Consider the following 25,938-nt stretch of genomic DNA (forward strand, 5'->3'; position numbering starts at 1 on the left):
TGAGAGGGAGATTCTAAAAAGGTTTTCGTGGCATTCTGGAAAAGTTTTCGTGGCATTCGGAAGAAGTTTTCGGAGGAGTCGGAAGAAGTTCACGGAGCGGTCTGGAGAATGAATTGAAGGAGTTGGAGAACGATACTAAGGAGAGCAGTAGTCTAATTTGGGTGATAGCTGCAGACCTGAGATAGATGGAAGCAGTGATAGAAATTCTGCATATCCCGACAGCCCGTAGGAATGTTCACCTGTAAACATGGAAGCCGTAGTGAGGAAGAAGGAAGAATCACACCCTGAGAATTATATAGGCAAAGCCAGTCGAATGAGTGGTCGAACCATTGACCTACTCGAAAACCCCTCTATCCACGGAAGAAGAAATGCTGACCGGTAAAGAGTACGCGACACTGATTGATTCCAGCTGTGCAGTACCCGGTAGGGAAACACCATAATCACCGAGATCCCCAAATGAGCGCCCCCGCATTCCAGTACCTGAATGACCGATATGAAAGGAAGCCGAGCAGAGAGGGAAGTTCCAGGCCAAACACGTAAGTGCTAGAGAGTTTACCCAAATAGGTGTACTTAATTTATTAAGGAGAGGACTTTAGGAGAAATATGTGTATATATAGTTAAGGAGGGAGATTTAAGTAATGAATATATGAATAAAGGTGTAATGTGTTTAAGACGGACGCAGCCTATAATTTGGAGTGAAGCTCCTCATATAAATGCTTGCTGGAAGGAGAGGGTATAATAGATAACTGAGAATTGTTTAAGGTTGGGAAAGGTTTTTATAATATGTATGAAATTGAAGGTTGAAATTTCAATTTATTATGAGTTGATTTGTGGAGAGTATTTCTGATTTGAGTAGGGGCTAATTAATAAGTGATATATAAAGGTATAGAGGATTAACTGTTCTGAAAGGTAATGTTAAATTGGATTGATTGATATTTCCTGTTGACCTGATTGCAGAAAGGGTGTCTGATTGAATAAATGCAATTTTCTTACAAATTGAGACACGAACTCTGAAGGTTTTTGTGAGCCAGTTCATTGGCGGGTAGTTGTTGGTTTATTATACAGACTGTTCAGAAGAAGAGTGGGAAGAATCTGTGTATAGCGTATGACACGACCTATTGAAGTCCCTGTAAAGAACATGAAGAGACACCATGACATAATGAATAATAATGTGTATTAGGGTAGAATATCTGATGATGAAACAATTGAGTTTGAACAAGATATTTACACATATAAAAGTTAATGAAATAACAAGTCACCAGCTAAATATAGTTTGAATAACTGCTGTTGCTAGTTTCTGTATGATATGTTAATAAACATTGTTTTATTTTATATTCATGTGTTGGAGTCTGTCATTCCGAAACTCAGCCAATCCGGTGGAAAAATACCTAAATTAATTGGGGTCCCCTTTGAGTCTGGTAATCTTCTGAGAACAAACAAGTCAGATGCTAAGTGGGAGGATTGGACTACGGGGATATACATATAAAAGAAAAAGGGGATAAATTACAATAATTAAAATATAAAGAAAATTAGGGCAACCAAGAAAAACAATAATACCCCCAGCCCCACAATTGGCGAGAACACAACCCCCACAGTATCGTGAACGTATCTAGTGGCGAGTTTCAGCACATCTGCATACGTTTTTGACCTCGTGTTGATGAAAAATAACATTCTTCTTCAACATTTTTTAGTGAATATCATTTGCACTCTTTTCTCCAGAACTAAATCTGGAGAAAATCGTTACAAGCCTTGAGCCAGTTTCTTGTTTTACATAATCCAATGCAGAAACTGATGCCGCCAGCTACACAGTTTATATATATTATAAAATCGCATCTTAAAGTGTCAGTCACAGAAGAAATTCGAAAATATATACTGAAGTTCTAAGTGAGCGTAATAGCCATCGTCAATAAAGGTTTTTTTTTTTTTTTTCAAGTATGACAATACTACGACAGGGGCGCTGGTGTCATACTTGGAGGAATAGAAAAGACAAGCATCTTGACTTGATGATAATTTGGGACGACCGGAATGAACCTTGCTACTGCCAAGAGATAAAGCCCTTGGGGGAATTGTGGAGAGTCAAACGGGAGCCTCTGGGAATTTTCCACTTTTACTCCTCACGCGGTACATTTTGTGATATGAATCCTTAGTAAAAGTAGTCCTGTATGACTCCGATATGAAATTCTGCCTTCATCACCCACCTGAAATGCGTCCATGGGTAGACTGGATCCTCCGCTGGCCTAACCGCTCTTCAGGAAGTCCGCTCACGATTTAAAGAAGGGTTCGTTACATTTCCGTAGGCTGAAAAATTCTACACATGAAGCATAATGATGGGATTCTTCCTCCTGCTAAGATACACATGAGGGGACAAATTCAAATTAAGGAAGAATGGTTGCAGGACAGAAGTGCCGAAGTTTTCCTTCAGCCATCTGGTGGCTGAAGGAAAGATTGCTGGAACAAACTTCCATCCATTGTTGTGGAAGTGGACAGTTTGAATAAATTCAAAAAAGTAGTAGACAAACTGTTTTAGGGGGATGGATAAGAAAAATGGGATTTTTTTTTGGCTGATGCCGTATAAGCTTGCTTTCTTGCATCATTTTCCACTACTAATACCATCCTTACTCTAGCGTATCTCAACTCGAATAGTGTGACTGGATTCCATCTGAAGTTCCTCCAGAAAGCTGTTTCCATGCAACATACTCGGCACCTTCAACCAACTGCGGGTTGATTGCGTTTCGAGTGTACAAATTATATTATTATCTGTTTATTCCATAAAATGAACCATCCCGGGACAGCTAAGTGCCAGGAGGGTTCTAGTTACATATCAGGGTACAAGATACTATGGACAGTGGGTTACATATACTGAAGACGTAGTCTCATCCCGAAATATATAGACATTTTATATTTAATATATATTTTTCCACATTCATGATTCTGTATATACATTATGCAATTCATATATTTATAAATCAATGATTCCATATATAACATATATTTACATCTATCCGAGAGAAGTATACACTTCTACTAGATGTATATAAATAAACAAAGAAATTAGCTACACGCTATTCTCAACAGATGGAAAACCTTTGGTGCGATATAAACAGGAAAAAAAAAAAAAAATTGAAAAGGACTGCACTGTCCCAGTTGCACGAAACCTTTATTGTTTATGTCTGCTTTTTTGTGGTGTTAAATTGGACTATCTTAGCCTTTAGTGTCCCAATCCTTTTGGTAACATAATTATATTTAATATTTGAAAATGGGAACTTGATGTTTCTATGACAGAATTTCTGGAAGCAATGGCTGCAGTAATTCCAGACAGAAGGATAATGACTGTTAACAATAACACAATTATTTTCAGCTCAAACTATGTTAACTCAAAATTTCCAGCTAACTCTCTAAAGAAAAAAACTGTACACCCTAATGCAATAATAGTAACCCCTTATTGCTAAATATAATTACAGTTTGCGGATGACATTCGTTGGAGACCCGCATATCATTCGACGATACCATTCCATTGACTAAATGCATCTGAATGCAGATACTTCGCATTGAATACGATTGAAAGGATCCAATGAAATGAAAACAATGGGGGTTAGTTACCAAGGCATTTACGAAGCTTCGTTAGTAAGTAGTGGAACAGCACTATTGTGGCCAACTCAAGCGAGTTGCATGGCAGTAACTGTAGATCGAGTATAGAAATACCGTGTTCAGCCACCAGAATTAGGAAATGTGGAGTAGAATACGTTTAAGGCACAGTTGCAGCAAATAAAGTTTTATTTACTATGTTCTTTAACAACTTTCTGGGAATTTAGTTATTTTTAAGAATGTAAACCTGTTTAGTGCTGCAATTTACATGCACACAATGCGCGCAAATTCTATGCAAATGCGAATACTTCTCGGTAGGAATTCACAGAAGAGGAGTTGAATAATACGTATTGAATAGTAATGGGCATTACGGGTTGCAGTTCAAAATGACTACGGAAAGTTGAGCTAGACGACTGTACATCCCATTGTTAATTATATTTAAAGGATAAATTGGTTCTGGTCCAATTAGTATGGCAATTATTTTGTGCCTCGTGTCTACTTTGAATTTCTATTACGGTACGCTTGAAACAAATTACGAACACAGGAATGCCGTTGGCCGGAAACACTCCTGACGGATTTCTCGTTGATCTCAATGGGTAGAGCCAACTCGTAAATAGCCCTTTTGGCATTATGAGCTTTGACGGCTTTGTAAATAAGCCTTTTGACGTTATAAGCTGTGACGACTGTTCTCCTGATTAATCCGACAAGCGCTGTATTCAGTGATATTGCTGGTGACTAAGGATGGCTCTCTCCCACATGGAACATGCACATCGATAATTGCAGGTTTATTATTCATGACGGTACTAAGTCAGAGGGACCCTAATCTTTTAACGCTAAATTGAATAAGTTCTGAAATGTCTTGCAGAACTTGTTGGGAAATTCCCACACACAATGTCTGAACGAAAATTGCTGTTTTAATAAGTTTATTATTTTATTTTATTGATACTAAGATTAAATAAGATTGGTAAGGATTCGTTTCAAAGGAAGAACAATTCTAGATTTATTTAACTCGCGACAATGCCCATGATCAACAGAAACTTTAAAGAAGATTTCACAGCATAAAACAATGCAAAACTACAGTGGTTTTGGAAATGGTGGCATCAGTATGAACAGCGACTGACTCAACTTCACCAGATGGAAAAGGATTTTCAGAATTAGAAGTCTTCGAAAGATAGGGCTTTGATGATACGATTGCTGTCATTTATCACTGAAGCGCTACCAAACATATGCATAATTTGCAAAATACTCAAGTTATTTGTCTGTCACGCCTAAAAATCCTCACCAGTAAAGATTTTCTATTGCAATTTAGTTCAAGGTCACTTTAGTTTACCAAATAAATAATTAAGAATTTATTTACGAGTTTACTTAGTTAATATTTATGATGCTTCATTCTATGTCTGAAGTAGTTCAGTAAAGGGAATTTACCTTAGAATGTATGCGCACTTGTGATTTAAATAATAATAATAAAAAAAGAACGTATAAGCAGATGTTTGGGGATTTTTAGGGCAGCGATTATTAATCGGCGTCATGGTGCGCCGGTTCGTATGGTACCCCAGTTGCCTTTCATGGGTCGATCTGCATCTTATGGGTCTGAAAATTCCAGAATAAATCATGGGGAATTCCTACTCCTTCTGCACGAGATCAGCTAACTACAACCGGTTTTGTATTAGGTTAGTTACATCACATTTGACTGAATTAAGTAAATGAATTTATTCAGAGGGTCCAACACCTTCAGTTTGGATAAAATAAGTAACAAACTGAATTTTGCATGCATTTCGGTCGAAAAGGCGTGTATCTCTAAGAAGAGGAATTGGGACGTTGAAATGTAAGATCGAGCTGCTGTTGTTGTTGATTTAGGGATTTATTAGGCGCATCGGCAACTATGGCCATAGTGCGCCACCATCTAGCTGCACTCACTTCAGAAGCATACTGTATATAAAGGTAGTTGAAATGCCTTGAATGAATCCGTTTATTTTGAATGAACAGTTGCCTATGCTCTTTACCAAATGCTGTCTTCTCTTGAATTCAGTACTGCTCAGCCATTTAAATAATATTTAGGGATTACAAGAAATTACAGTAATCAATGTAATCACATTCTCCTTCTCATGGGTATTTTCAAATTCTTTGAATAATCATTTTTTAAACTGCATATATTGAAATTTAATTTATTAACTAATCTTCGAGTTATGAATGGTATAAAGTAAACATCAAAATTCAGTTTTAATTATGTTAGCCAATAATTTCATTCAAATACATTTCTACGAAGCTGATACTTCATTTTTTATGCAAGTTTTATGCATTAAAATATATTCTCTCCAGTACAAAGAAAGAGAACAAAAGTATGGAGGATTCGTCACAATAGACTTACCTTATTCCCTTGCTAGTCGGTGTCCCCCTTGTGAGTATTTATGGCATGTGAGAGAAAACCAAATAGGACGTTTTGTTTTCTTTTAAAGCGAATTGCTTTGTTTTGTGCCTGGAAGATTCTTTCTTGACCGATGAACCTCATTTCGCAAAACGTCTTTTAGAACTAACTAGCAAACGCGGCGTTAGATGGCAGTTTTATGGATACTCATCGTTTACTAGATTCTACCCCCCTCCCCCATTATCGACCGCGCACATATATCAGAAAGGGTGGTGTGTCAGCACGTTATCTGCCTACGTTCTATATCTAACTCCCCAACATAATGTTTCTCACTAAACCTGCAGGACTCTTGATAGCCACGTGCATTTTAGCAGGCCAGTGTTTCTCATCGGTGCACTGACCCGGCATACAGATATATCAGATTAGATCATGTGGCCAGTATCATATGGGTGGACTTTTTTTATTCTTACCTCTCTTTATTACGTGCTAGCACCAACAGAACGAGAAAGGATATTTTGGCGTTTCAAAAGGCACTTGGAATCTAATCTTAAAGATGAATGAAAGAAATCATTTGTTTCTTTTAGTATGAAATTCTAGAATGCGACTAAACACTGTAGTTAACCTGATTAAAAAAAAAAACAATTGACTATAACGGAATTAAATACAAGCGATACCAATCTCTTAATTTCGAAACTAGACACCAAAATTTAAATAGTCGATAATAAATTCTCACCTTGAAAATTTTATTAAACGCAAAATACAGGAAATATAAAACAGATATGTAATATATGTTTGGGCATTTTCTTCAAACGCCCTCATGGATAAAGTAGTCATAATTGCTGTATTGGAAAAGGCTTGGATTCGATTACCGTTGGATCTGAGGTGGAATTTTGCTAATTTTTTCATAAATTAGTTGGTCTGCCACGAAGGTTCTGTAGTTTTCATCCCGGAAACATTCATAACAACTACAGAATAAACAAAATTAACGGACAAGATATATGTATACACTCCCGCCTAAAAGTTTGGAATCACAGCGTATGACAACGGTCTTCGTTAATTTTTTTGAAATTAGCTATGAAAATGTAAGGCTAAATATATATAAAAAACTACAAAGTATTTTAAGATTTCTTTAAGCACTGAAAAGTTCACAGCAAAAAATATTGTAATGGTTAATATTTACAACTATACTTATTTTTCATCAAATTATCCTCTACGAGATGGAGGTTGATGGAGGATATACAGGGTGTCCCAAAAAGGTGTAACCAATTTTAAATGTTTGTAACAAATGTAATTTTAATGATAGAAACACAAAACCTGCGCTAAATGTGAGAAAAACAGTTGAAGTTTTTACTGACATTCAACATGTGCACCACTTGTCACACGAACAATATCTAATCGGTAATAAAGTTCATCCCATGTTTTTTCAAGGATGTCACGCTTAATCGTGGTAATTGCATTTGTAATCTTTTTTAAGTCTGCGATGTCTGCAACAGGAGTCTTGTAGACTGTGTCTTTGATGAATCCCCATAAGAAGAAATCACAAGGGGAAAAATTTGGTGAACGTGGTGGCCACGCAATGGTACCATCACACCCAATCCAACGGCCAGGAAACATGTCATCAAGAGACCTCCTCGCACTCAAAGCCCAATGTGGCGGCTCTCCGTCCTGTTGGAAAATAACCCTATTTGTCAGTTCATCCAATTGAGGATACACATAAAGCTCAAGCAAAGCCTGGTAATTGACTAACATTATTCCAAGAAATCTGCAAGGTTTCCCATAAATTTTGGGAAAACTTAATGGTCTAGATCAGTGCTTCTCCAAGTGGGCGATATCGCATCCTGGGGGGCGTTTGAATTATCCATGGGGGCGATAGTAATCTGGAAGGCTATGAAGCTTTCCAGATTACTACCTTCCAGGTGAAGAATTTATTTTGCCTGCAATTTATGAAGTTATCAGTACTGTTTTACATAAATCATTGCACAATATAATAAAATCTATTCCACTTAGCAATGAACAGTTCAGAGAAGGATAGACGAAATGGCCAAGACACAGAAAATACCCTATGCAACATTTTACGAACAACAGAATTTGCTTTACAAATAGACGAATGAACTCTGCCAGGTAACGAATCTAGCATACGTACGTTTTATAAAAAGATGAAAAGTTGAACGAAGAATTATTATTTGCAAGATATCTAGAAACGTATACCAAAGGCGAGCCTATATTTCAGGTTACTGAAAAGTTTTTTAAAGACGGGGAAATTCCACTTACAAATGTACTTGCTTGTGCAACGGATGAAGCAACATCAATGATTGGCCGTTACAAGGGTTTTATGGCTTATTTAAAAAATGCCGTGCCAAATATTATTACTGTTCATTGTGTCATTCACCGTCAGCATTTAGTTGCGAAAAAACTTGGTGATCAACTGCACAATTCTCTACAAACTTATTACTGCTATAAACAAAATTAAAGCACATTCTTTGAATGATCGTATATTTCGAAAGCTTTGTGATCAAAACAGTGAAGATTTTGAACGATTGTTCCTTCACTCCGAAGTTCGGTGGCTGTCAAAAGGCAACTGTCTCAACAGATTTTATGAACTCTTTAATACTGTTGTCGAGTTTTTCGAAGATAAGAACAACGACTTTAGTAATGACCTCAAGAAAATGAAAACTGATATTGCTTATCTTGCAGATTTATTTACTAGATTCAACTCAATGAACTTACATTTACAAGGACAAGATGTAACTCTTATTAAGGCGAAAACTCAAATTTCAGCATTTATTTCAAAATTAAAGTTTTTTATGCGCAACGTAGGACGACGTGAATTGTATCAATTTCCAAATCTGTTGGAAATAGAGAAAAAAGAAAAAATAGCTGATGAAACTCTATACTAACTTTTTGTAATCATCTAGAAATATTGCACAGAGATATGCAGAAAAGGTTCAAAGATCTCCTTGATTTGAAAATTCCAGATTGGGTTATAAATCCTTTTTTAAATAATGACGATGGTGGACGTTTTGTAGAAGAATTGATTGAGTTACAAAATGAAGTTGAACTGAAGCCAAAATTTCAAAATTCATATCAGGAATTTTGGTTACAAAAGAAAATCCCTGACCATTATCCTGCATCGTGGGGAATTGTAAAAAAAATACTTATTTCTTTTCCAACATCATATCTAGTCGAAACCGGTTTCAGTGCTGTATCTCAATTGCTGACAAAACAAAGAAATTGTCTGGATGTTGTTAAACGTGGCGATTTACGACTTCTACTTACAGATATTAAACCTAATATTGAAAGTTAATAAATCTCCACCAAGCTCATCCATCGCATTAAATATTAAAATATAATTAACTATTTCCATTAATATTGTGACTTATTTATGTAATTAACTTTAATTTTTAGGACTTAATTTAAGTGACTATAACTGACTTTATTTATGTAGCTGTAATTTTTTATGAAGAAGGAATAAAGTGCAGTAAATAGTTTTCTTTATAATTCACACACATACATGAAAGGCTGCATTTAGGTTTTTGGAGGCAAACAGACAAATATTCATTTCAGTTATTTAGCTTCACTTTATATTGGTGGGCTAAAAAAAAGGTCCTGGTGAGGGCTTTTTTTAAGGGGGGCGGTGATCAAAAAAGTTTGAGAAGCACTGGTCTAGATGATCCCATAAAAGCTCTATTGGGTTTAAATCAGGCGGTGGCCACATCATAATTTGCAATACCTCTTCCTGTTCTTCAGTTGCTAGAAAGGCCTTGAATAGCTCAGAGATGTGCTTCGGGTCATTGTCTTGCTGTAATATAAAATTTCTTCCACAAAGTCGAAGTCAAGATGATACTGCGTGTTCAAGAATGCTTTTGTAGCCTTATTTTCTTAAAATTCCTTCAATTTTGACGATGTTACCCACTCCAGAAAAACAGATGCAACTCCAGATCATGATGGAATTACCACCACCACCATGCTTGACTGTAGGAACTAAACAATGTGGTACCAATTTTGTTTCAGTTTGTACGTCTCACATAAACTGTACTCTTGGATCCAACAATTTCAAATTTGGATTCGTCCGTCCACAGCGCCTTCTCGCACTCTTCAATTGTCCAATGCTGATTCTTTCGATTTTCCGGTTTCACTAAGCGTTTTCGGATCGCTACACGACTATGATGTCCTGCTTGTTTAAGATCAAGTTCTACAGCAGATGTAGACATCGGAATTTCTCTGTTCCCATTGAACTCAGCTCAGATTTCAGGTGCAGTAAATGCATTTAAAAATCAGTATTATGGTTTTATCTTGTACTTCCGTTGTTACGCGCGGTCGTCCTGATCGTGGTTTGTCCTTTAAACTGCCAGACCCCTTGAATTGTCGAATGGCAGTTTGTGCACCTTTAAATGAAACGCCTAGTTTTTTGCCAACACGGAATAACTTTCTTCATACAGAATTATAATAGCACTTATTTCTTGCCATGTTTATCACGAAACACACAACTTACACCAAACAATCTGAATGACGGGTGTTCGATTTTATAAGTTACAGCTCCTTCTCTTCAATTTATATTATTGCAAATCAGTACAATTCATCCACAATCTTCTATAATATTAAAACAATACACCCACTTTCCAGAATATTCTAGAATCATCTACCGCATTCAGGAATCTTCTACACCTTTCTGGAATATTCTCGAAATTTCTTAAATATAATTTGTTTTTTGATTTTTACAGAAAATATTTTAATAAAAATTGGTAAACAAATTTAATCTATTTTAATAAAAACTTTCAAAATTAAGAAAAATGAAACTAATTCCAAACTTTTAGCCGAGTGTGTATATCCTTAGCTTCTTTTTCGCTTATTTTAAACGAATCCGAGGTTCCATTTTTGATACCATGCTTTACCATCTAGCGGTCTAAACCTTGGGAAATACCTCTCCCCAACCACATAGTTGGAGCCTGTTTCCACCTAACTTTCTGTCCAGACTGATTTATTGTAAATGCCCAAGAAGCATTTTATCCACAGTTAAAAGAAAACTATATCATCAACACTTAACTGGTACCGGCAAGCAAAATCACCTTGAGTTATAAAGGCTGCTTTTTTTTATAAACTCAGTCTAGAAACAGGTCAAATGGCCCATATTTGTAATATTGGTCTTTATTACTTCCCAAGATAAGCGCATCTTGCAATTATCACCTCTACTGCAGCATTTCCAGTTTGTTATCTCTGCATTCTCGTTCCTGTTAACTTTATAACTCAGTGTATACACAGTCGCTTCGTATCGAGGAATTCAGGAAGCTGCTGCTGCTGCAGGAGGAAGCGGGAAGTAATGGATGGCGATCTGCCAACTGTAACATCACTAACAGCGAACTAATGTAAGCAGGTCTGCCTGAGCCAGAACACTAGACCATATTCGTGATTCGCGGATAATGAGAGTAAACGCGTGCGTTTTTCCTTTCCACAACGTCACCGGCGATTATTTTTCCTTCCACATACATCTTTCTGTCACCACAAACCGACAGCGATGTGGTTTTAGCAACTTATCGATCTTCCACTAGTGACTGTCCTGGTTTGGCATTGATGGATGAACATTTCTAACACCAGAAGCAGATTTCACTGATTGTCGTATAAAGACGGCTTTGCTAAATGCCTAACCAGGGCCCGGGATTAAGTGTTCTTTCGTGTCCTTCTCTCATTAGTAGGTTTTCGTATCGATTAGTTTAGCCTAATTACTAATGGGGAAGGAGCCACTTCGTTTAACCATAATGACATGCTGTCTTTAACCCGAAGCCTTAAACAACTGGATGTAGTGAGAGGCAAAGATAAAGCACACAAAACATTGCTCAGCTTCCCCACATCATTACAACAACACTAATGGTGTGTACTGTTAAACATTTAATGTTTATTATCAGCTGCAAAACCCAGGTTTATCATTGGCTCTCGAAAGATAAGGAAATCACCGTGAACCCTGTGCTTGACGGGGAATGACAAATCAATCGGAATACTAACATGTTAAAATTAATTTGATTAATCAGCAATGCCAATTATTTTTCCACAGTTTTTAGTTTTAGTTCTCTTTTTTAAGAAAGCGTGTCCCATTTATTACTGGTTAAAATCCAGCTGTTGACTGATGACAGGATTACACAGCGAAACCTAGGCAATTTTAGTTGTTCGAGTTAGTGTAATTAGAAAAACATTTAAAATTATTTTTCAATCCATATTTGTTCAGCCTTTTGTTATTAATAAAAGAGAATACTGTATTTAAACTTTAAGAACCTATGTATCGTACGGAATCAGTAACAAACAGTCAGTGAATTCCTTAAGAGCTAATGACAGAAGCACTTTTTTTAAATGTTCAATATCTAAGCAAAATGCAGATGATCCACTCATATCTTAAGCTTGGTGTAACAGCAATTAAGCAGACAAGACATCGGTACAACGGCTAATAAAATCTAAAGTTTGGTAATTGTGCGCCCAATGTAAGGATTCAAAAGGGTCTGCAGACGAACCGAATTCCTTATCTGTTTTCTGCGTTACACCTGACTGCCCGTCAGACTATTTAATAAATTAACTTTTGGAAAACTAACATGGATCACGTTATATGTTAGTTTACTAAAAGTTGGTTGAAAATTGGTCTCTTAAAAGTTTACAAAATGGACTGTGTGGGTTCCTACGGATATCTGCACGCAGGGTTGGTCCTAGATTTCAGAAAGACCGGGTAGGAGAATTAATGATAGGGCAAAGGCATCACATAAAGGAGTTTTTCTGGATTTTCGGCCCTTTTCAGTCCGGGATCTGGGTGTATTACACTCACTGTCTCTTCCCTCCTCACAAAAAAACGATCATCGATAAAAACCAATCATCAGTAGCACTTGACCTGCCAGTGCTCTTACCCTACCATAATTATTGGGTCAAAGTGTTTGCTACAAAACGTAAAATAAGCATGAAAGATCTTTCTTAAATGTCTCTCTCTCTCGGTACAGACATTGGACGGTGCTAGCGGATTTTGTTGAAAGAAATGACAACACATAAAAAGCTTTTTTTTTCACTGGTGCTGGCTTCCACATACCCGACACAAAGACAAAGTATTAGAATGGCCAAATGATCTGACAAAAAAAACAATCATTTTTACTTTTTCCTGTCCGCAGAAAGTGACCATCTAGTAATCCCTTCAACTATAAACCTTGCTGCCTCAACCAACTTGGGAGATAACTTATTTCACATGTTTCTCGAGGGTAGAATTCATGAGATTTAGCCTTCTATTTCTCTCCAAGATTAGTTATTTGTGAACCCTGGTTCTTCCTTTTTTTTTTCAGTGAAATATACCTCATTATTCACTTTACTTAGATCCTTCAGGATGATAAGCTTGGCAATATGCTCCTTCTAAGTGGTTCCTTGTAAGGGTAACCATTAATGAACCTTACCAATCTAGTCGCCTCTTCTTTGAACCCTCCGTAGAAGTTAGTCTTTATTCAGGTGTTGTCTCTAGACCTGAATACAGTATTCCAAGTGTGATTTCACCATTATCTTATAGAGAGGAATGATGATAGCTTCTTACTTGCAAAGGTCCTATAAATTAAGCTATGATACAACGTGCCTTACTGACCTGTTTAGACTACACAACAGACTTTTAGAAATAAGGCTTTAAAGACATAACAGACTTTATATTCGATTATACTCTAAAACCAGTGTCTTCATCTACCTGAAACACCTTAAACTTCCCACCCCACAGTAAGTTACCCCGAGTTTCTGTTCCCCAAAGTGTAAGACCTATTTTTAAAAGTGCTACTTTGCCTTTCTGGCCTACAGTTTACCCTGCATGATAAACTCTTTAAGAGCCTCTTTAAGTTCCCCAAAATACTGACAGCTGATTAGAAATACCATTAGTTTTTTCCCTCCTGGGAAGAATATCCCTGGCCAATTCCATACAATGATCAGTTTGTTGGATCCGATGTTTAGGGAGAATACCACCTCCATACTACTGAACATTTGAATAACTGGCAAGTCCCAATTTATTGCTTTCCAGAGAATCTACTAACTTTTTCAGAAACTCAGTTTTTTACAACAACATGCTAAGGTTTCACTTAAGATCGAAGTATGCTTTAAATTTACACACGCTCTCTAGTTCAACAAATTACAATTCAAAAACACTTCGGATTATGGAAGGCGACAGTTTTCTGATAGTAAAATGGACATTACACGAAGTTTGTTTTATATATACTGGATTTTTTATAGCTGTCAGTGTTTAAACTTTCAGTAATTCAGTGAACAGATCCACACAATTATTTAACAATAAAAATCTAAGACAATATTATCGCTTTACAAAATTTAATAAAAGTTAATTTAATTGGTTTATAGTTAAACTGCTAGAAAAAAAATAATAGAACACGTAGAAAACGTGGTGTAACTCGTTCAGCTTGCGATGAAGCGGGACAAAATTTGGTATGATGGTGTATCATAGGATAACGATGAAATGAGGAGACAGCGAGAAACTTCGGACAATTATTCGGGTTGTATAAGAAGTACCAAAAAACATAACGCACTATTGAAACATGGGCACACTTGGCAGACAATATTGAAATGCCAGTGGTGTTTCAGGTTTCTCGTTTATGCATCGTGCATGACATAACATTGAACAGGCGATGAAATGAAACAATCTGCCTCTGTTCTAATCAGGTAACTACTAAAATGCAATAAAACATTAAAATTAGTGGATGCATTAAAACGTATTAAAATTAATGGATGTTTAGATCTCACTCTAAACTTTATCAGAAGGCACTAGTTCACTGCTGATATCGCTGCCCAAAATGATTGAGAGGTTAATCAGCATAAAATACTCTGCAAATTATTCGGTGATTCATTATATACCGGGACAGTGATCGTTTGTTAAACACAGTCATGTTCCACTGGGACTCGCATTAAACGGTACTTAGAGTATCTTTCAGTTCCTTCAACGAATTATTTAGCTATGTTTATGCTATACGAGCGAAAAACGTAATGGATAACAGGGAATGCAGAAGTGATGCCGATTATTGCATACTACCGGGATGGCATCGTCCTGAATCATGTTGTCAAGCAACACGACAAATGCCACGCACTACACCGCTTTCCTACTGCTGGACACATTTGCGCCCAGCAATAGGAAGAAAGCGTCACTCGTAATTTACTGCGTGCATTATGTTGGTACACGTATTGTCACAGGTTGAAAAACTTAGAATAACTCACGAGGAAAACCCTATTCCCTCACCTTGGATGGATTAACTACAGCTCGGGTTGAAGACATCAAGGATTCCTTCAGTCTCCAAAGGGCTTCGAATCTAGATCTCTCCAAATGAGTGACAACTGAAGAAACCACCATACTCTTATTTCACAAGAGGAAAGAGATACACAGAGGGCAACGGATAATGAAGACATAAAAATGGAACAGTGGATCGCTCCTTCGCCACTAATCAACAAAATTGAATCTTGCAGAATTCTGTAAAATAATATTGGAGTCTCCTGTTAGCTTAATGGGCGTAAATCCTGTGGACGGCCAATAAATGAATCAGAAAGTTTTACAGGATAAATAAATAAAGAAATATTTTGAGTTTATTAAAACGGAGTAGAGAGAGAGAGAGAGAGATATTGGCATAGACTAATTCAGCAGCGGGAAACAATCCAATCAATAATTCTTTTCAACAATTTACAGTATCGGATCCTTCTCCACAGATGATTTGTACCTGTTGAAAGAATTGCATAATTAGCATCTTTTGCGTGATAGTTATTTGGTGAACATCATTATAATCTGTTCGAGAATATTCGGGTCAATATGCGATTTTGGTCATGGGTTATTGACCTTGCCCTTATCATATTTGTTCAATGACCTTTCTTTTCTAATTTCTTTAAATGAAATCTAGTCAAAAGGATACAAATTGAAGAGCATTGGGCATTCTAAAAATATAAAAGTAGAATTTTAAAAAAATATGCAAACAAAAAAAATATTTTAAAAAAGGTGGATGAAAAACATTTCCAAATTTTCGAATTTTCCATTCTATCCCCCAAGAGATTGCATTTTTGTATAGCCACAGACTCCACTTCGAAATTGCTACAAGAATTCCAAGACTGTTTAAATAGAAGAGCTTTTCCAACTAGCTTAATGCAATTAAGTTTTCAGGAAGTGCACACATCCTTAACGTTTAAAATGGAAGTGTTGAGAGCAAGAATGAGACAAATATGACAGGAACTGTCACAGACTGGAGGGGTTCTAGTTCCATTAATCTTCTTCTGTCAAAGGTCGATTATTATGATAAGACACTGTCATCGTTCGCCACCTTTTGCGGTAGGAGGTAATTCAGGCACTATGAAACACTTGTAAGGGTACTGGATCTCGTCAAGTGTGATTATAGCAGGCTATAATTTGTTTCCACCAATCTTATACAAATGACGAAGCAGTGACAAGGTTCTAAGGATTGTTTACTTCATTCGTATTGGCTGTTAGTCAGTCATCCGTGCTTTTCTGTAGGATAATATAGTAACTCTATTAAGCCTTGAAAATTCTAAGAAAATTAGACGTTTTGTTGATGACGTGTATTGGACATTGATACTGCAGTGCCCTGAAGCGAATTAAGTTGCACGCACCCGACACACTCAACATTCACTGCGATCTGCAGTAATCATTGGAGTTGTGTTTGCAAATGATTTAATTCGGAATTGGCGCTCGCTTTCAGTCACGAAACATTTCTGATTTTTTTACTGCATCTTACAGTCGGATAATAAATTACTTGAAGTAAAAAGAAAAGTTTGGTCCATGTCGGAACTAAATAGTAATTAAATATTAATTTTTTTATGGACGTTGTTCTTCGACAGCAAAATTAATGACATTCCAAACAGAATTCTATCTGACAACCTCCTCGATCGATACAAAAACTGAAGTTAGTACTGAAGATTAAATGGTATTAAAATCCTTTTTCGTATTCGAGGGCTGCTTCTAATTTTTTCCGAGATTTTCAAATTTATCTCGATATGTGTCTACTAGAAGTTTTCTGATGGTGAGTTTTTTTCTTTTAAAGGACATAACCAATTTTGCCCACCAAAGTACACACGTGTCTGTTCCTACAGGGAATTTGAAAAACAAAGAAGAAAAACTAATGAAAGGATTCTACTCGCATTTATTGTAAGAGGGGGATGACAGAGATATAATTAGACGGTGGGGGAATTTCAATACCTAACTGAGGAAGTTTAATGACAGCAAAACTTTTATAACAGTGAACAAAATAATTTGCCTGAACTCAGAAACTGATATGACAGTTTGTGCATCATGTATGAAGGTAAATGAATTTTTCAACTTTCAGCAAATGTGGAGAATATCAAATTACTCCATTTTGCCATTACTTTGCGAGTTCTAAGTTTTAAATTATCAACATTTCGGCGCATTGGATCACATTCAATCGCACTGTACTTAAAAACTTTACTGTGACAGCTCTGAGAGTAGTCTGGGGTGTGAGCACACATTTCTGTTCTCCCACGGAGAATGGGACTTATATAACTGTCAACACTCCACACTCAGGACAGAAAATCTGGCTTTTTTTTGACTCCTCCACCTTCTCCGTCTTTTGGAAAAATTGGATTTTTTAAATCTTGTATTAAGTATGGATTTTTTTAAAAAATCCTACGAAGTTCTGCTTACTTTCTTTAAAGGATTGGACGTCCCGTGTGCCAGTAAGTTGGAACGCTGGAAGGGGGTTGGTCTCTGCAACGTATGACAGTACTGTTTCATCGGACTTGTATGGTCCCAATATAATTAACAAAGTCCTTCAATAAGATACTGAAGAGATAAGGCGTGAAATTTCAGAATACATATATGTAAGATTTTTCCATGTATTGTAAAATCTGGAAAGGTAATTCTTTGTGATCTGTATGTAGATTGATTTTTCAATTTCAGGTCATTTTGGCTTCAAAGACCACGACGAAGTCGGTGTAGGCTTGCACATACTTTCATTTATGCAGATTGTGGTGGGAGAGGGAAAAACGAGGGCTGTGAAATCGTAACTGGACCTATAGTTTTCCCAAGAACTAACCGAACACAGGTTGATAATTTGGCCTCAATCCGACTCCATTCTAGAGTAATACGCGAAATCTACTTTCATTTATAAGAATAGATTTTTATGGTCGTGGGGAGTAGGAGAAGCTATAATCGATTTTAGAAGTTTACCAGGGGCCAACGAAACGTATGCTGAAAATGTGATATCGATTGAACTTTTCTTTATTATTTAGTAATGTCTAAACATCGGATAAGGTAATTCTATTACAATGACATACTTCTGTTATTTAATCAGGTAATGAACGCAGTGAGTTACATTTCAGGCGCATTCTATTTTTTATTAAAATTAATTGAATTTTTTTCCCTTTTCTGTGATTAACTGAAGTGAAAAGTGAATACAGTTATCTTCTCATCAATTAATTACTAAGATTTTAACTTTATAGAACACTTAATAAAAACAGTTTTACGTTCTCGATACTTGCTGTTCAGTTTAATTATAACTGCATAATATTTTTTACTCTCCTCCCGTATTTCTTCACGCGTACTTCAGTAGTAAGAGACTGGAGCACCTGACTGGAACGTTGAAATGGATGTTGAATCTTGAAGTCTGTGTGTCGAAAATAAAGGGAGTTAAGTTTAGAATTAAGTATTTTATATATAAACAGACTTCTTCGACAGCAAAATTAATGTAATACGCTCTTTGGACAAACGTGGCAGATTATGGTTCATTTCCCTCAACATGAGGGAAATGGACCATAATTCAGCCCTGCATGGAAAAGCAGGGCTGAATTATATAAATAAATAAATAAAATTTCTGTTTATACTCCGGAACGACCACATGGTCAGAGGAGTTCACAAGCTAGAAATAATACAGGAAACAGCACTGTATTTAGCAGTCACGGGTTCGAGCCCTGGTAACTCAAGGCACGTGTACTTATGCACTCTCGCGCCTGACTACTCGGATATAACTCGGTCTGTGGTCTGGTGCAGGCGTATTCTTGATCACCTACTACTGACCACTCGGCCTATGGTCTGGTGCAGGTGTATTCTTGGAATACCCCGTTTGTTTTTGTTTTTTTGATTCGTACTAACTTTAATAGAGGCAACTTACGAATACGACACACAGATAAGATAATTTCAAACAGCCCAATTGTTCACACAAAAGTCATTGTCGGATCTTCAGCGTGGATATATGGAGTTACTCGCGAATTACTTTTAAGCTATCTACCAGATAGTTTTTTTCCGGTTTTTTTTTGGTAATAAAAATACATTACAGAGAATATTTGCGTAATCTCTTTCGGAAATTCTTTGGTAAAAACGCAGCCTTCGAAAATAACGTATTCTGTCATGCACTCTGGTTGTATTTTATTTTTCTTGAATCATTTTACACTTAGAAGTGTGTTTATTGCGTTGGTATTCAAGTCGCGCGGTATAATGTTACGCTACAAGAGAGTCGTCTGAGTAGAACCTGCTACATAATTGAGAGTTGGAAAGTTTCTTTTCCTGTTTAGACAGCAGGGGTTGTGAAGAAACTAACTGCGAACAACGGGAATTCATTTTTCCCGAACTCAAACCTCAAAAGGAAAAGAAAAGACTTTTTCAGAATGAATTCAGAGGCATGCAGTCCATTGTTGGGTTGTCAAGTAAAAACTACCGAGAGGATGTCAGTTTGGCTACGCCACAACTGAAAGGAAAAACATGTTTTTATTAACAGTGCAGCTCTGAAGGAGAGAAAGTGTAGAAGTTCTCAAACTTCCTTACTGTAAGCCCATTTTGATCAAGGGAAGTGTGAAAACAGGGGAAGTAAGTTTGTCTTGTTAGAATCCTTCATGACTATTAAACAATCAATTTACTGAAATGGTTGGTTGCAGTCTTATTTTTGGATGTCAATCAGTTTGGCTACGTCATGAAGCTTGCTGCATACTAATTTAGTTGCTTACTTTCGGAAATGATAAAGAAATTGGTTCATTTGGCTTTGTATCTAAATGTTTATACTGGATGTATATTAGAATGGTGGGGGTTGTCATACACAAACGGATTTTCAAAATCACAATTCTACAGGTACCAGATTTCCAGAGAGTAGTATTTTTGGCACTTCAGGTCTTTAGAATGAAACGAGTGCTTTAATCTTCAGTCCAGCCAACAAAGTTAATCTACGAATTTTAGGGTGTTTTTTGGTCATTTGAATTTGAGTTAATTTTTGCTGTCCTGAGCAGGTTTGTTTTTGTGTTTCATTTGGACGTGTCGTTCAGAACGTGAATTAGATTATTTTCTGACATCGTAAGGACGGAATTTTTAAAGATTGCCACACATTTTCAGGAGCCCAACGAAGTTTTTCTCTATTGAGACATTTCAGGAGGCACCATATGAGAATCAGCATGCACTTATACGGACAATACACACGATAAACATTATGAAATCAAGCTCTAAGGCTGCTTCTATGCAAGCATTTGCTTGTGGGTTAAGTGTATATGAAAGCTACGTCTAACTTTTTGGTTGGACCTTCACATGAGCGCACGTCTCAATATATGATTTCTGTGCATGCGTGGTAAGATACAGTTTGTTTCTCCTCTTTTATGCAGAGTCGCTTGCACGATATTATTTGGGTGTGTGGGGGGGGTCGCTGTACGAATAAACTGGAGCTCCTCTGAATGTGCTAGAAAGGTATTTTTTTGTATCTATGCACGCAAGCTTACTTTGTGAACAGTCTCACTTGTCTCCTATAGTCAGTTAAAACGCAGGATTCTAAAGTGCACGCATCATGCAAGAAAACGCTTGTGCGAAAACTACCTACCATCCTCATATACGTGGATAAGATGGGAACGTTACATTAATAATCATTTGAACGTATTTTCGAAGATTTTGCTCTTTCTAGAAATACGCATTGAGCAGATTTTGAAAGAACATTTTTCTTACACAAAGGATGGGTCTGAATCGCACGAGCCAAATAGATTTCTTTCTCACTTCCATCATGTATTAGCCCGTTAGGTCAGTTTGATGCAACAATAAACTTATGGTACAAAAAGTAATTTATCATCTCCAACAAGTCGCTTCACCAAAGATTAATCAAACCTGAAATTCGTACATTTTTTCTCCAAAAGAAATATTTTATTTGCTGAGTCACGTTTTAGTTGTTGCTGTTTCCTCCCTCCGAAATGGATTTCCTCATTGTACAAGAAAATCCAGGTTGCATATGGCTGTATTATTGGTGAAGATTCACATTCTATTGAAGTTCATTGGTGATGTCTGCTATTTTTGACATTATTAATGTCCCTTTACGGATCGATACATTTTTATATCCCTTCTGAAATAGAAGCGGACTATTCACAATATTGATTGAAATGTTTTCAGGGAACCACTACATAGAATTACTAAAAATATATAATTTCCAAATATCACTTGCAGCCCAAGTCAATTATTATGTCCTTATGGATGGAAAGCTCCAGCCCATTTTAGAGTTGTCTGAGGCAGTGGCTCTCAGACTTTGATGCTGAGGTCTAAAATGTTCTCACAGACTTTCTGTTTTTCACATTACTGCGAGATGAATTTTTGTACTTTATGCGGGCAGTTTCAAGCATATAATTTCTATGGCAACCATGTTTCCTTGCCTAATTAAAACGCAGGCGGTTTGACAAAGAGTAAATAAATGGAAGCTGTTTGCAATTATTTTGAGTAGAAGTGTTTTCTTTTCTTTCAGTTAAGAAAAAGTGACTTAAGAGCAGCATACGGCAATGTCTTCTTTTCCTCTAATAACATTTAGCGTTCTAATTCAGTAGACTTGGTATTTTCATGCTAAATTAGATGAATATTGAATGGGCATCCACTTAAATAATTAGTTTGATTTCTGTCTGCAGGGGCTTTAAGTCTGGCAGAGCTGCGTAGCATCGTATAACAGAATTTTTTTATTTTTTATACTCTTTCTCTTTTTCATTTACAATATATTACCTGGAGTTGAAGAGTTAGTGCCATCGGTATTCCAGGATATTTTCACTCACGCCTGCGATTGTGTATATTAATTAATATTTATTATATAATTAATATTGTACAGACTAGTAATACATTTTATTATATTAATTCTGAATTTAACGCATGTGGAGTCGCCTTCATTAATTAAAAAGGTTTCCAATTGATTATCCTACCTTGAGAATGCCTCCTAGGCATTCTTTTACATAGTGATATTTATCCCACCTTGAGAATGCCTCCTAGGCATTCTCAAGGTGGGATAAATATCACTATGTAATTATTTACCTGCATTTACATAGGTCACTTAGAAAAAGGCCTTTTGTGTCGGGTTTCATAATGCACGAGGAATACTGTTGCATCTGAAAGAGCAGGACTAAAATATTTACAAACTATACAAATATTTAAAATATTTATAAAATACTAAACTAATTACAAATATACAAACTATATCGGGTCCCTAACAGCTGACATTACAATGGAACATCAAATGATGCCGTGCGTGGTCATGTACTGCAGAGTGAAGCACGTGCACGAGGATGGTGAACGTTATGGAGGCAGTTCTTTCAATGGAAGACAACAATGTAATTATTTACTTGAGCATTTGTTGTGACGTAATTGCCCCGCCCTCTTCTCCCATTGGCTCGAATAAATATCACTAGGAGGAAAATTTTTTTAATGTATAGAGAGATAATAATAAAACAGATCTTGCAAGTTTCCTATATTAATGCAAAGAATCATTATATTTCCGATTCATCACTGTACCCATACAAAATAAAATTGAATTACCTTATACAGTACCTGCAGGTAAAAATCGTTTTCATAATTTGTAATTTTGCTTTAAACGAAAATTCGAAAAGGCACCGAATCATATGATTTTCACTAAAACTCATTTTCATTCGACTAACGTACATTTTTCAAGAACGGGCGAGGGTAGTGAAGTGGTTCTAATCAGCACTTCCCACAGAGGATAAAAAAGGCCTCAGTCCGAATCTGGTCAATGACGCCAGGAATTCCTAGGGCTCTTTTCATAACGTAGCTGAGTTAGTCGGTCTGTGGCGAGGTCTGCATAGTTTTTATTCCCGTAAACTCGGGTTTTCGTTTAGCAAAGAGCAAATCAACTGAATAATATATAGACAGTTACAGACACAATATACCGACACTTTATATCCTTATTTGCCATGGCGCTTAACAACACCATGACTCAAGATTTTCCAATTCGGGGAAATTGTCACGCTATGGCGACTCAACAAAGCTTTTTTCATTTTGTTAGATTCTGTTCATTTAAATTTCTTCCAAATGTGAAGAGTTCTCCCAGAAATCCTTGGTGTTACAAAAACTGATGGGTAAATTGTGCTCCTTATTTCTACACAAACATTTTCTTCTGTGTGCCATAAAGATCATTAATTAAAATGGATTAATTGATTATAGTTTTTAGAGGATTGGGAATAGAAGAAAAACCTGTAGAGATAATGAATTAGACAAAATGAAGATCCCGATGGTAATGACATTATTGATGGAATTTATCTAATGAGTCTTCTGGGAGTGAAATTATCAAAGATTTGCTAAAACAGTTAACTTTTGGGATTGGTATTCTATCTTAATTTGTTGCTGATGACCTTTTGATGACATTAATTTGCCATTTCGAGAACTTTTTTTCCCATAGGCAATCGGAAATAACCAGGTCTCAAACATACGGAATGGATAGTCGTTTGTTTGTTTCGAATTCGTCTCATTCAGTTGTGCAGATTCCTCCAGTTTCATTGTAATGAGCTTGCGAAAACTATCAAGTCATCCGAAGAATGATTTCTTTCACATGAGCATCTAACAGAAACCCATAGTAAATGCTCACCTTTCCCTTCATACTATTGGAAGGTTTTAGCTTATATAGAATTTTCCACGCTTGCCCGAACACAGGCTATCCACATACTGAGTACTGTATATTATATTTGTTGCAGCTCGCTAAATGGAGGAATAAATGGACCAGCAATGGCAAACCAATGGCACTTGTGCCACGAGTCGCATGTATAGGAATATAACCAACACGTGGCCATTCATAAATACAGCAAAACCTCAAAAACGGGCACGTTGTGAGATTCAGCCGTCTTTTACCAGCCCCCTGATCCAACTATGGACCTTAGTAGCAGTCCCATTTAACTCTAGTTTATTGTACAACACCTTTTGGCTTTTTACAACCCTTAAGAAAGCCTTATATGTCCTTAAGCACATGTGTTTAGGCGTTGGCATATGTGAGTGAAACGCCTATTATATTCGGACAGGTCATGCTGACGGACAGACCCTGTCTGTCTGTCGTCAGCGTGGATTAACTCAATTCGAAGTGGGTGAATTGAACTTCATATTTGACTCCAGTCGAGCCATCCAAAATTTAATTGAAATCGGATAAATAGAAATCCAGAAATTATTTCTTTGTCCGTCCGCATGTAATGAATCGACTCCCTGTGGTTGGATGGATTTCGCAAAATTTACATTCAGGACTTTTGGCTGATTTGCCGAGCTTTCCCAAATTTCATTAAAATAGGACTAATCGAAATCTGGCAATTATTATTTATTTATTATGTTTTTCATACATCTGACATTGGCTATCCACATTCTGTATGCTGTAGCTGAAGTATTGGATATTATATTTGTTGCAATGCGCTAAATGGACGAATTAATGAACAATATGGCGGATGCCCAAAAACGAAATGTGCTCGGTTTGTGCATAAAAGTCTTTGCTATTTGCTCGTTTTTAATAATGAATTATTACTATTTGTTGCCACAGAATCTTATAGACACACTTATATCGAACATGGTTCATTGCTATCAGGCCTATTTAGCCGTTGGAGGGGATCATACGCTGCACTGATGTCATGTGACCTCTTTGGTAATTCTTATACAATCCCTATAAATGTCCCTTATACCTGTTCGAAGTTTCTCGCTGTCTCCTCATTTCATCGTTATTCTATGGTTACACCACAATATCAAATTTTGTCCTGCTTCGTAGCAGGCTGCACGAGTTACACCATGTTTTCTACGTGTTCTGTTAATTTTGTCGAGCAGTGTATAATAGCGACAAGATTCGAAGAATACAAAGATTGTAAGTATATTAAGTAGTAACCTACAAAATCTCTAGTTAATTTAAAAGATAAAATAACAATCGTGACCAGGATTATAAAGATACTTATGGAGTTTGATTTAATATGACAATTAGGTGAATAAAACGGCAAAATTCTTCAAAAACTTTTCGTTTCTTGGAGCTGAACATTCTTTGACTAGCGTGTGGATACTCTCGTCCCTGATGATCACTTCGTGACAAAACCAACAGAAATCAAACTCACCTGTCAATAAATTTCTTTCCTTTGTGGACCAGGAAGAGAGCAGCGCTGCTCTAGTGCAAGGGACATCTCGAACTCTAATGGTGTTCTCACTAACCTTCCAAATAGGCTGATGCACTCACATGCAGCCTTTTTAAGTATAACAGGATGTATACTGGCCACTCCTGGAGTCTCCTTCTCTCGTCCTTAATAGTCTTTCTGATAAATTCACTCACAAATCACAATGCCATTTATTTTACAGCAGTCAGACTCTTTATCAACGTTTCTCCGTGGTTCGGGCGAATTTTAAACTATAAATAACGTTGGAAAGTAACTATTCAATTGGCTTTCAACTTCTGATGGGCTTTCTATGATTCACTTCGATCAAGTAAGGGGCCAGTCTGATTCACTCTTATTTTTTATATTCAAGTACGAATAGAGTTCCTTGTTCCTATTGTTTATTAGGCTTCTGTCACTCAGTTTTCGATAGGTCGTCACTAGCGGTCTCATTTTTTTGCCCAAATGAGATCTTGACATCTTTCTTTTGTTGAACTTTTCCAATGGAACGAATGCCTTTTTGACTTCTAGGATAAATACTCTTGAGTATTTCCCATAATGAATTGATATACAATAGCATATAATTCTCTCTAGTTAATAGAACTCAAAGAACATCTCAATAAACTCTAGTCGTTCCTCTTGAAATTGAA

Source organism: Mastigoproctus giganteus, chromosome 12, assembly GCF_048544385.1.
Source record: "Mastigoproctus giganteus isolate SK-2022 chromosome 12, ASM4854438v1, whole genome shotgun sequence".
In the NCBI taxonomy this organism is placed as follows: domain Eukaryota; kingdom Metazoa; phylum Arthropoda; class Arachnida; order Uropygi; family Thelyphonidae; genus Mastigoproctus; species Mastigoproctus giganteus.